The sequence below is a fragment of the Notamacropus eugenii genome, chromosome 5 (assembly GCF_028372415.1).
Source record: "Notamacropus eugenii isolate mMacEug1 chromosome 5, mMacEug1.pri_v2, whole genome shotgun sequence".
Taxonomy (NCBI): Eukaryota; Metazoa; Chordata; class Mammalia; order Diprotodontia; family Macropodidae; genus Notamacropus; species Notamacropus eugenii.
The window spans coordinates 143,897,108-143,910,875 of NC_092876.1; the positions used below are offsets into that span (position 1 = coordinate 143,897,108).

General features: G+C 39.8%; 1 protein-coding gene across 3 annotated transcripts in view; it reads left to right on the forward strand.

Annotated features, from left to right (window-relative positions):
* The window catches only part of ARHGAP20 (Rho GTPase activating protein 20), a 165,383-nt gene that overhangs the window by 126,598 nt on the left and 25,017 nt on the right, over positions 1-13,768 (forward strand). The gene's annotated exons all lie outside the window — the stretch shown is intronic.

Here is a 13,768-nt window from a genome sequence, read left to right on the forward strand (position 1 = left end):
ACATCTTGAGGCAAGGAATGATGGGGAACAAATGCTAGCCAGATGAGGAGCTTTTTCTCTCAGATGATTCTGTCTTTGCGCTTAACTAAGAAAAGGTGAGGTTTCCCGAAAGGGTCATGTTAGTTAGCAGTACACATCAGTGGAAAGACACCAACAGGACTTTCTGGCATTCCCTTTCTATACTTTGCTTTTTACTTTAAGCCTCTGCTCATTAGAAAGATTGAAACCAGGTGACATTATCAGTGCTTCTTCAGGCCCTCTCTTGCAAACCATCTTCTCCTCATCATAAACACTATTGCATCCGTGTTTAAGAACAGACATGGAATCAGGGATACCTGAGTTCAAATCCTGCCTCACATAATTTCTGGTTGTGTGATTTTGGCCAGGTCACTTAACTGTTTCTGTCTCAAGTTTCCTCATTTATTAAACTGATGTAATAATGACACCTACCTCACGAGTTTGTTATGAGGGTCAGATGAGATAATATTTGTAAAGTGCATGGTAAACCTTAAAACATTTTGTAAGTGTTGTTGTTACTAATGGATAAATCATGAGACTCTGGCCTAGAGAAAGGTGTGTAGGTAGTAGTAGGCTGAGGTACCCTTCTGGGTGACTGATATTTACGAAAAGTATGAGAAAATAAAACTACATGAAAGCAGAATATTCTAGTGGTGCTGGAGAAATCTCTGCCTGACTTTCTGAAACATGAGTTATTTCTGAAACTTATGGCTATTTTTGTCACATCATGTTCTGGACTAGACAATCTCCTTCCACCTCCTAATCACAGAAGACAGTATGAAAGGAATTGGAGCTGGAGGGAACCTTAGAGATCACCTAAGCTAGCCCCATCAATGTACAAGCAAGGAAATGAGGATTCAGAGGGTGACCTGCCCAACAGGTCACCAGCAGAGTTGGGATGTTTGAACCTCAAGTGTCCTAAGAACAAATCCTGAACTCTTTCTACTTCCCAAGCTGCTTTCTCCCTTAGATTCTGGATTTAAACAAATACAATATAATGAAATTGATAATTACCTTACTACTGATTTGAACTTCAAGTTAAAAGCCTGAGTAAACTAGGAAGCATCTTGAGGACCGCATCCTAATCATCTTTGTAGCTTTTTCCATTTTCTCCTCATTCTCCCCTCCTGACACAAATCCACACACATCTAACACAAAGTTACAGCATCAGCTTTTCTGGACACTCTGGATTTCAAGAAAAGTAAGTATGTTTTAGCAGAGCTTTGAAAAAGGCAAATTTTATGTCCCCATTTTCGGCCCAGAGAACGTAATACATACTCAGTGAAGTTCGCTCATGTTGCACAGTGTGCCTTTCTTTGTCGTTATATTCTCCCTCACACATTTGAAGCATGTGGAGGCCACGGTCCACATGGTAACTGAGCTTCATATAACCCATGGCACTGTACAGAGTCAGCACCTAATGGATGTCACATGTCCATGCACACGCGGTTTTCTATAACTGCTTGTCGAATTGAATTGCCCGGATTCCAAAGATCGAATTAATGTAAAACAGGAGAAACTGGATTCCAGAGCATCAAAAACATTAAAAAAAAAAAATGGACAATTATTTTCATCTATTCAGTTTGAAGAAAAGCTTTTTCACCATAGTATTTTCATACTGTTCAAAAGCTCATTTTTATGTTCTACTACCTACATGAGGCCTTTAATAACCTTGTTGGCTCTTACTGACTATCCTCACCTGCTCCCTGAAAATAAAATTGCCTTATAGTTCATATGTGTATGCTTATATCTCTATGTTTTCTGCCCTGATAGACTAAAAGCTCTTTTAGGCCAAGGGACTGTTTTTTATCTTTGTATCTATCTCCAGAAATCAGTCAGTTTAATAAACATTTATTAAACTCCTAGTGTATAGCAAGGCACTGTACTATTTGGTAGGGATGAAGAATGGCAAGGAGTTTGTAGCCTAATGGAGGAGACAGTACGCCAAGAACAATGCCCAGACAAGCTATACCAAGGATAGATTGGAGATGATTGAGAGAGAGATGGCACTAACCTTAAAGGGGGTAAACATATCTATTTGAAAGCAAAGGCATCAGATTGCTTCAGAGAAGCACAGATCGATGAGCAAGAGGATAATAGAGGGAGCAAAGTCCGGGAGCAAGTGGGAGGATAAAAACACAGATGGAAGCAGTAACTTTGGAAAGTAGAAATGATATGTTTTCCAATGAGAAGGAAGGAAAGCATGTTAATAATAGCTAATACTTGTAGCACTTTAGGATTTACAAAGTACTTGATATTTATTATCTCCTGTTACCTTCACAACACCCTTTTGAAGGAGGTGATCATAGAAATGTTATTATGCTTATTTTACAGATGAGAAAAAAGCACAGAGGTTAGTTGAGGTGAAAAGGAGAATGAAAGGTCCTTGAAGGCAGAGGCTGTTTTTGTTTTTATTTTTGTCATCTTATCCAAGGAGCCTTGATCAACTTTGTGTTTGTTGGATTGGATTGAATGAATGAATGAGAATGAATGAAAGCATTGCTAGCAATGATGGGGGCCAAGGGAAGTTAAGTAAAATGGAAATGTAATGAGCCCTGTTTGCAGAATTCTAGGATTTTCCCTACCAGTACAGTACTTTATACCTGGAGATTAAGAGTAGACAAAGTGATCCATACAAGGCAAGATGACCAGTTTTATGTTTGAGTGCTAATGTTTTCAGTAGAAGGGGAGCTATAGGTCCAATCTCCCTATTTCTGTGCCTCTACTTCTCTACTTGGATAAACTAGAGGCTCTGTCTCAAAATAGTGATATACCTATTTGACAAATGTGTTAACTAAGGCAGATCATAATTAATAAAGCCTCAGATCAATTTAACTGAGAGTCATTATAAATTCACAAATTTGAAGGTTGTATCGATGAGGCCATCTTTATGCCTTCTGTCAAGGGATCATAGACTGAGAGATAAAAGGGGATCTTCGAGGTCATCTAGTTTTTTTTACTCCTTTATTTTAGAGTTCAAGAAAGTATGACCCAGAAAGTTTCAGTTACCTGTCCACAATCATACAGGTAGGGAGTAGCAGAGCCAGCATTCTCAGATTCCAAATCCAGAATTTTTTCTACTCTAACATACTGATTCCCTAAATCCTTCTAACTGGACCAGACATCAGTCCCCAAAATGGTTGACACCATCACTTGCCAGTCAATGCAATACTTTATATAGACACTAATGGGAAAGCAATGACGTCACAAGTATGCCCTATCTTAAGAAAATTCAATTTACAAAAATCTAGATTTAAAAACTCAACAAGTTTAGGTTCATTAATTCATATTATGAAAGTTCTTCTTGCTCTAACTTAAGAATTCAGCCCAGGGTTCCCTGAAATAGAAGCCTCCTGTTGCATTTTAAAGGCTTAATTTTTCATTTGATTTGTACACAACTCCAGAAACATCTGGTGTGTTAAGTGAGCTACAACTGTGCCTTCCTCATCCCCACCTCGGTGTTAGCATTTTCATAGCATGAGTATAGTTATGAAACAAACGGAATTCTTACTGCACTCACTCCTTGGTGCTCATTCCCTGTCTCCATGTTTTGGCTTCTTCTGCTCCCCCTACTCAGCCTAGGGATCACAGACTCAGAAATCCAGAGCTGCAAGGGACATCAAAGACTAGCAAGGCCATCCCCCTCATTTTACAGATGAGGGAACTGAGGTGTGGGAGGTGAAATCACTTGCTGGCGGTTACAGGCAGGATTTTGACTGAAATGTTCTCACTCTTTTCACTTTGTCCAGTTTGTGTACAGTTTTCCTTACTATTTACAATATTCCTGAGATTTATATATAGTGCTTTTAAGGTCTGCAAAACACTTTGCAAACACTGTCACATTTGAGCCTCACAAAAACCGCATGAAATTTTTATTCCAGGAGGTGAGGTGATGAAGGGCAAGGATTTATGTTGTGAGAGTGAACAAGAAAAATGGGAAGAAAGGTAAAGGGAGGAATCGAGGAAGGTAGGAAGAAAGAAAGGAAGGAAGGATTAAGCATCAGGCACCTACTGTATGCTCTGAACTCTGCTAAGCAAAGCTAGCACAGAATGTGGGGACAGAATCATGGGATTTGGAAACTTTGGTTATGGAGCTGAGTGTAGGTGGCTGGAGAATAGTTGTGTATCATCTACAGAAGCAGAGAAGTTGGAAGAACAGGCAAAGTTAAGGAGAATAAGCTATCCTAGACAGTTGGGAGAAAAGTAAAGAGAATAAAATATGGTCCCTCATCTATACTGGCACATACGGTTCTTTTCTCTCTTTCTCTCACGTCTAAATCTTCCCTCTACAACTAAATTAAGGTTATATTTTTAGTACTCAATGTGTGGCAAGAGCTCAATAAGTTCATAATTGAATTTAATCCTTAAATATCCAAATACATTTCTGATACATGAGGAGAATAAAACTTTTCAGAACATCTTAGATTTTATGAAATAAAAGTTGTTTCTCCCATGTTGCCCAATTTCTAGTTCAGTGACTTTTCTTAGAAGAAATCAGATTGGCTAGAACAGTTCAGTTCTTGGTAATACTGTTCTTTCTCAGTCATCATGTCTGCAGTATTTGCAGGATTGAAGTTCAGAAGTTTACAAGCTTTGATAACCTGTGGCCAGCCTCTAACTAGTTCATCATGGTGGAGAGAGCGGAGGAGAGGGAGTGTCTATATGGTGTCTTTACAACTTTAGTGGGTTAGGGGGAGGAAGGGGAAGGAGTGTTTGGAAAAAGACTAGAGAAAGTCCCTGTCCTCCTTTGGTTACAGTCACTCTCCACCAGTGCAGGATAATTTTTGAGTTTGGGAAGGTTAGGAAGAAACTTGAGAGTAGGTAGGTTTTGACCATCCAGGGTTGGATACATGAGTGAAGAAGAGATAACTTGGAAAAGTCTCAGTAGTTTTATGAGTAACCCTCAAGTCTCTTTGTCATTTGGGTTGTTATAAGAAGACCAAGATCTCCCACTGCATCCAGGGCCATCTCCAGTGGTCCTAATCTGTATCTTGCCACTGGACCCAAATGGCGCTGGAGGAGAAAGTCCTGCTGTCGACTGCACAACCCTGTCTCCCTTAAATCTAATTAATTTGCAAATCATGGCGTCATCTCTATTTCATGGTCCTCTTTGAGAACACAGGACAAACTATAACAAGACACTTTTCCTAGGTTTACGACTTTCCGGTGGTTCATCTGGCCATATGAGGGCCTGGACTCAGTGAGTCTTTTGACATCTTTCCCATGATTCCTCTACTCCCACTCATGCCAAAAAAGAATATGGCAGAGTAAGATCCTAATTATAAAGCTCAAGGCTAAAGAATATTTCAGAGAGAAGATGCAATCCTTAGTCAGAAAAGAATGGAGTGAAGAGAAGTTCTAATAGTCAGTAGTGTAGGAGTGATATAAGTGGGGGGACTCTTAATAGAAGCTAGTCATGAGACTCTAAGGGGGAGTCTTTCCTCTTCAGCTTCCTTTTTGTATGTTGTCTTCTACTATCCTTCTGTGAGCTCCTTGAAGGCAAGGACTTTGCCTCTCTGTCTTCCCGGTGCTTAGCTGGTCTTGATAAATATTTCTTTACTGACTGACTGACCATAGAATTGAGTTCTAGGCTACCTTAGTCATCATCTCCTCATTTTATGAGACCAAGAGAGGTTCAGTATCTTACCCAAAGACCCACACAATATTGACTTTCTAATCAATGTTCCTTACTGAGAATCAAGGATTGAAAAATGAATTGGTCAGAAAAGGGTAGCCCCAAATTTCTGCAGGTAGAATAGTAGACTTAGAGAATGATTCTATGATCCTAAGGCATCTCCAGAGGTCACTGGGGTACATTTTCTTGCCTTCAGGATGAATCTGCTATTATCATCATTTCTTTAATGAAGAGCCTGAGTTACAAGAAAGTTGAAGCAACATACCTTTAATTAGTTGAGAGTAGGAAGAGGCAATGGATCTACTTTGTCCTAGGGAAAGGATGAGCATCCACTGGTTATAGCTGGCATTCATTTAGTACTTTTGAGATTTCCAGACCTTTTCACAGATAGCATCTCATAGGATCCTCACAAATAATTTGCCTGTAAGGTAAAAGCTATTATCCCCATTGTATAGATGAGGAAACTGAGGCAGACAGATGAAGTGACTTACCCAAGGTCACAGTTAGCGTCTGAAGCAGACTTCAAACTTTCTTGACCCTAAAGCCATCAACTCTGGATTCCATCCACCACTCCACCTAGTTGAGTGAGTAAATGCAAAGGAATTTCTTAAATGCTGATTGTGTCCTAGGGCACAAGGACTCAGGATGCAAATTAAAAAGTGAGACAGTCATGTTGTGAAAGAGTAAAAAGGAAGTGATTTGCATAACTATACTTGTATAACCTGTATTGAATTGCTTGTCTTCTCAGTGAGGGTGGGTGAGGATGAATGATGGAGAAAATTTGGAATTCAAAGTTTTAAAAACAAATGTTAAAAAATTGTTTTTACATGCAACTGGGAAATAAGATATACCGGCTATGGGTATAGAAATCAATCTTGGCCCTTCAAGAAAGTAAAGGGGAAAGGAATAAGAAGATGGGGGGGTAATAAAAGGGAGGGCATACTAGGGGTCTCAGGGTGGGGTGGGGGGATGGGGAGAGATGGGGAGAAATTATGGAACTCAAAATCCTGTGGAAATGAATGTTGAAAATTAGAAATAAATAAATTAATTCATAAACAAAAAAGGGGAGAAAAAACAGAAAAAAAGTGAGATAGTCCATGCCCGCAAGAATCTTAATTCAAATAGAATGATACAACTAATAATGAAGAGGAGGAGGAGGAAGAGAACTTTAAGCATAGGACTTTGCAAATATTATCATCACACCAACTCTAGGAAGCAGGTGCTTTAATTATCCTTATTTTATTGATGAGGAAAGTGAGGCAAACAGCTTAATTAACTTGCCTAGGGTCATATAACTGGTATCTGTGGCCAGATTTGAACTAAGTAAGGTTTTCCTGACTTCTCCTGATTGTCCACTGTACCATCTGATTGTCTTTTATGGTAGAGGCAGTAGCCTCTACTGTAAGGAAGTTTTGGTCTGGAAACGATGATTGATCTTGAGTAGAGCCAGAAGACACACCTGACACACCCTTTCCAGAAGGAATGACAGTATTGATTTAATGGCTGAGCCCAAAGAAGGTGATAGGAGGGAGAAGAGAACTGACTTAAATAGCGTTGAGTTGGACAGACTCATCACTTTGGCCATACCACAAATTTTACAGTTGCCGTGTCTGATTATTTTACTAATCAAGGAAACTACAGAATTAAGAATTATTATTTGAGTAATTCAGGGGAACTTGCTAGGGTGAATGATCCAGACTGTGGCCTCATCCTTTGTGCTTCCAAGGTAACCCTCATCCCTCCAACCACTCACATTTGCCATCTTAGAGTCATCCTCTGCCCTTAATTGTCCTCACCTTGAATAGCCAATCAGCTGCCAACTGCTGCCAGTTCTGTAGTGATCTCCCCACACATGCAACCACTTCCCCAGGTGACACCCTTGTCTCAGAAGGGTGAGAAACATTGTCTCCCACTCAGATTACCACTTTTTGTTTATTTTTTGAATGACATTTTAATTTTATCCAATTACATGTAAAAACAATTTAACATTCTTTTCTTTTTTAATTTTGAATTCCAAATTCTCTTCTTCCCTCCCCAAGCACTTTGATACCAGATATACATATGCAGTCGTGCAAGACTTTTCCATCTTGATCATGTTATTCCACTCAAATTATTGCAGTGCCTTCCAAACTGGACTTCTGCTTCCAATCTTTCCTCTTTCCAATCCATCTGATGATGATGAGGATGATGATAACAGCTAACATTTCTGTAGCGTTTACTGTGTGCTATTCACTTTACAATTATTTTCTCATTTGATCCTCATAACAACCCTGGGAGGTAGGCACCCTTATTATTCCTCTTTTACAGTTGAGGAAACTGAGGCAGACAGAGATGACTTGCCCAGAGTCACACAGCTAGTGTCTGAAACCTTACTTCAGTCTTTCTGACTTCAGCCCCAGCTCTTTGTTCACTGTACCACCTAGTACCTCAAAAAGATCAAGAGACCACAAGTGAAAGGAGAGAATGACTGGAGAGATCTGACAGTCAAGGATAAAGCTGGAGATAAGAGGAATACGTGCTTTCCCTTACTACTTAAATTAGGGAATTAGAAGGAGGAGGGAGATGAAATAGGACTCATTGGGGAAATTTTAGGGTGAATGCAGATTTTGGATCTGTTCATTTGTATTCAGCACTTCATTCTCTTTGGGGGCCACCTGAAAATAAATCTGGGTAGAACAGTGATAGTGTCTGTGTGTTATACTGGGAAGAGGGTCATATTTGGAAACTGAAGATCCAAGGTGGAACCTAGCTAGCTCTGTGACCTTGGATGTATTTAGTTTCCCTAGAGGTCAGTTTGCTCCTGGAAAATGAGGATAATGGTCAAGATCATCTCTGAGTCCTATGTTCCTTTGACCTCTCTCCTGATATGCCTGTTAAACAACTCAGGAGAACTGAGGAAATCTCAGTCCCAGTCCTCATTCATACTTAATCATTGGGACAGAGGATGGCTCAGGAGAAACTGCTCCCTGATACCAAGCCAGGATGAATTTCTTCTGTTAATTTGAAATCTTGAAGAGTAATAACTATAATAAAAGAAGCTAATACTTCTATGGCACAGAGTTTCTAAGGTTCCTTTAACACACATTAAATCCGCACAACTACCCTGTGAGGTCCATACTGTGTATAGGTGTCATTCTTCCCTTGCAGCTGGGATCCTGGGACTCAGACAGATCAAGGGATTTGTCCATGGTGACACAGGCAATGCCAAAGCTGAAATTCATATTTACTCAGCACTTTCAGATGTACCAAGTACTCTCCTTGTGACAATTCTGTTTTACAGATGAGTGCATTGAGGCTCAGAAATATTAAGCAAAGGTGAAGAGACAGGAAGAGAACAGGTATTTATTAAGCACATGCTGTGTGCCACGTTAAGAGGAGCCCTTTGAGCTTAAGTACGGTTATTATCTCTATTTTAGAGGTTCAGGAAACTGAGGCAAAGATTAACTTACTTGGGCAGAGTCACACAGCTAACAAGAAAGAGAGCCTGGATTTGAACTTAGGTCTGTCCTGACTCCCAAATCCAGGGCTCTAGCCACTGTACCACCTAGCTTCCTCAGAAAGATGAAGAGGGCAGAAGTAAGGGGGAAAAGGATGCTAAAGTGTGCTAAGCACTTTACAAATATTATCTTCTTTGATTCTCACAATGACCTTGGGAGGTAGGTACTATTTATTATCCTCATTTTACAAAGGAAGAGATTGAGGCAGGAAAAGGTTAAGTGATTTGTCTAAGGTCACACAGCTAGTAGATGTCTCAGGATGGATTTGAACTCAGATCTTGCTGACTTCTTGGTCCAGCTTTCTATCCACCAGCTGCCTCTGTGACTTGCTTGTGGTGACACATTCACATTTATACAGGGCTCTCTGCTTTCCTTATAACAGCTCTGTGAGGGAAATAGTGGGAGTGACTTGCTTTGTGAGAACCTAGGTGTCCTTTATTGACTAAGTTTCTTATTACTATGATAATTAGCACAAGGGGGGGCCTAATCATTTTATATTCACTTTTAGTCAATATCTTTTATACCAGTTTTTCATTTCATTTAGTCACAGAGTGGGGCAGCTAGGTGGATCAGTGTAGGAGTCAGGAGGACCTGAGTTCAAATTTGCCCTCATAGGCTTACTAGCTGTATGACCCTGTGCAAATAACTTAACCCTGTTTGCCTCAGTTTCCTAATCTGTAAAATGAACTGGAGAAGGAAGTGGCAAACCACTCCAGTATCTTTGCCAAGACAACCCCAAGTGGGGTCATAAAGAGTTGCACATAAATTATCTCTCATAAAAGAGGCAAGCAAAAGACTTATTAGTGGAGGGATAAAGAGGGGAGGTGAGAGAAAAACATGAAGTTTACTCTCATCACATTCCAGTAAAGGAAAAAATAAAATGCACACTCATTTTGGTATGAAAACCTATCTTACAATACAGGAAAGTGGGGGATAAGGGGATAAGCAGGGTGGGGGGGATGATGGAAGGGAGGGCATGGGGAGGAGGGAGCAATTTGAGGTCGACACTCATGGGAAGGGACAGGATCAAAAGAGAATAGAAGTAATGGGGGACAGGATAGGATGGAGGGAAATATAGTTAGTCTTATACAACACAACTATTATGGAAGTCATTTGCAAAACTACACAGATTTGGCCTATATTGAATTGCTTGCCTTCCAAAGGGAAGGGGTGGGGAGGGAGGGAGGTAAAGAAGTTGGAACTCAAAGTGTTAGGAACAACTGTCGAGGAATGTTCTTGCCACTAGGAAATAAGAAATACAGGTAAAGGGGTATAGAAAGTTATCTGGCCCTACAGGACAAAAGAGGAGACGGAGACAAGGGCAGAGAGGGATGATAGAAGAGAGAGCAGATTGGTCATAGGGGCAATTAGAATGCTTGGTGTTTGGGGGGGGAGGGGATAAAAGGGGAGAAAATTTGTAACCCAAAATTTTGTTAAAATGAATGTCAAATAAATTAAAAAAAGAAAAAAAAAGAGTTGCACATGATGGAAAAAAACGAGCAACAGCAATAAATTTCCACAGAATCCTGGTGCTACCAAGAATGGCTACCAGGGACAGTTACCACTGAGCACACTGAATGTAGATTTACCTGCGATTAGAATCCACACCTTCCCTGTCACATAGATTCCCCTCTTGCCCCCTACATGTGTGTAACAGTGATGGTAGGGGCAGAAATCCCATGTACCTTGGAATCAGGGAATGATTCATAGGTAATTTTTCAACAACATATGTTGAAAAGTATTGTAACATAGGCCCATGGTATACTAGATTTTCCATGAACAGTTTCTTTAGGTTTAATCTGTAGCCTTTGTTTTTTAAATTGTCAAAAGCCAGAAACACTTGTGTTGCTTGGTCCAAGCGAGTGCCAGTTTTGAATACACTCTTGCTGCAGATACCTATTCATTCTCTCTCAGGATAACAGACTGAGTGAGTCAAAATGAATGAAAATGCTATGACAGGGTTGAATGACGGCCTTCTTTTAACATAAAATGTTAAAACATTGCAATTATTTTTTGCATATTGAAACCCTCTGAATCAAGTAAACATGGAAGTGGAACAAGGTCAGCACTACAGACTCTTTACTAGTAGACCAAACAAAAATATCCCAGACAGGCTTCCTAAGTTTGGCCCACAGAGCAAGCCAGCCATCAGCTGTATCTCAAGTTACTGCTCCAGGATGGGGGTGTCCTTCTTCATGTATACAGACATCTTAAATTGGAAATGAGGCAGAGAGCCAGACTGCCCATCCCCACCAACCAGCCTCCTGTGATTTAGAGACCATGCAGAGTTGGCCCCAAGAAAGCTGAGCCAGCATAGGGCAGCTTTGGTGGAGGTAGAACATTTTTCTGATATACAGGGATCTGACCTGGCATTAGGTCATTGCTATTCTAGAAGATGCCAGGTATCTGAACGAGAATGGATAGTAGATAGTCTGGTCTAGCAGCACATCCTCATTTTACAAAGGAGGAAACTGGGATTCAGAGAGAATTAACTAATCAATCACAAAGCCAGCTGGTGGGAGAGCTGAATTCTCCTGACTGCTAGGCCAGTGTTTTCTCTACTCTATCATACCTCCTAAGGTCATAAGGCTAGTTTCATCACTGAAATAGGTTTTTTAGATTTTTTTCTAGACCTTAAAGGTCCCAAACTAAACCATATATATCTCCAAATGTGTATCCTAAAACTCATAGGATTCACCACATCTGCTCTGGAACCATCTGAGGCCTTCCACAGTCACAAGATCCAGGCCTTAGCTGAAATTTTACTGAACTTCTGTGGAAGATGGTGGGATATGGGGCAAACCTAACAATCTAATTGTTTTATCCCATCTTTTATAGAAAGACTAAACTTGGTAGATGGGAAGATAGGAGGCAAATATAACCAAATAATCATAAAACCTCATCTTTTACGGAAACATTTTCTAACTCCTCTTATTTCTAGTGCCTGTTTCCTATTTATCCTGTATATAGCTTGTTTTGTCCACAGTCGTTCCCATGTTATCTCCCCTATTATATTACAAGCTCCTTGAATACAGGCACTTTTGTCTCTTTCTGTATCCTCAAGGCTTAGCACAGTGCCTGCCACAAAATAGACACCTAATAAATGTGTATTGATTGATTGTGATTGATTAATAATAATCGCTCAATTTGTGTGGTACTTTAACATTTACAAAGTCCTTCCTCCCCCAGCTTTTTGAGGTGCATCACTATTCATATTTTACAGATGTTGAAACTGACAGCTTAGATAACTGAAATGACATCATATATCAGAGCCAGAATTTGAACCCTGGATATCCAAATCTAAACTCAGTATTTTTGTCCCCTGACTATATAGCTTCTCCTTTTTTTAAAAAAAAATTATACAAGAGTTCTTTATGGTATATAATTCTTCCTTCTGATCTACACATACGTTTTCATTCATATCTTATCACAATGAGAGTAGACTTACCAAATGCTAGAATTGACAATCACCCACTCAGAATTTCCATTTCTGTCCAAAAAAGATATTTAGAGCCAGGATTTGGGGTCAGGAAGATAAGTGTCTGTTATGTGCTAGGTACTGTGCTAAGTGCTGGACATACAAAAGAGTTTTGCCCTCAAGTACCTTACAATCTAATGGGTGAAACAACATATAAAAAATTTCATTTAAATAAGCTTTATACAGGATAAATTGGAAATAATAAACAGAGAAAAGGCACTAGAATTAAGGTAACTGCCTAGGTTACAACAAGAGATACTTTTTAAAAATCAACTTATTTATTTTTGGTTTTCAACATTCATTTCTATAAGATAAGAGTTTTAAATTTTCTCCCTTCCCTCCCAAGACAGTGTGACTGATACCAGCTCTACATATACGTTCATATTAAACATATTTTCACATTACTCATGTTGTAAAGAAGAACTAGAACCAGTGGAAGGAACCATGGCAAAGAAGGAAGAAAGCAACAACAAAAAAAGGAGCAAATAGTGAGCTTCCATCTGTGTTCAGACTCTCTGCTGTGGATAGCATTGTCTTATATCCTTGCATTGTTGAGAAGAACCAAGTCTGGTGCACTGTGGCTGTTACTGTGTACAGTGTTCTCCTGGTTCTGCTCACTTCACTCAGCATCTGTTCAGAGAGGTCTTTTCAAGGTTTTTCTGAAATCTGCCTGTTCATCATTTCTTATAGCACAATAGTATTCCATTACATTTATATACCACAGCTTGTTCAACCATTCTCCAAGTGGTGGACATCCCCCTCAATTTCTAATTCTTTACCACCACAAAAAGAACTGCTACAAACATTTTTGTGCAGATGTGTCCCTTCCCCAATTTTTATGATCTCTTTGGAATACAGACCTAGAAGTGGTATTGCTGGGTCAAAGGGTATGGAGAGTTTCATAGCCCTTTGGGCTTAGTTCCAAATTGTTCTCCAGAATGGTTGGATTAGTTTACAACTCCATCACCAATGCATTAGTGCTCCAATTTTCCCACATCTTCTCCAACATTTATCATTTTCCTGTTTTGTCCTGTTAGCCTGTTTTGTCCTATTGTGTGTAAGGCACTGCTATTAACACCCCCAGTTTCCAGGTACCTCAGAGTTGTTTTGATTCGTGTTTCTCTAATCAATAGTGATTTA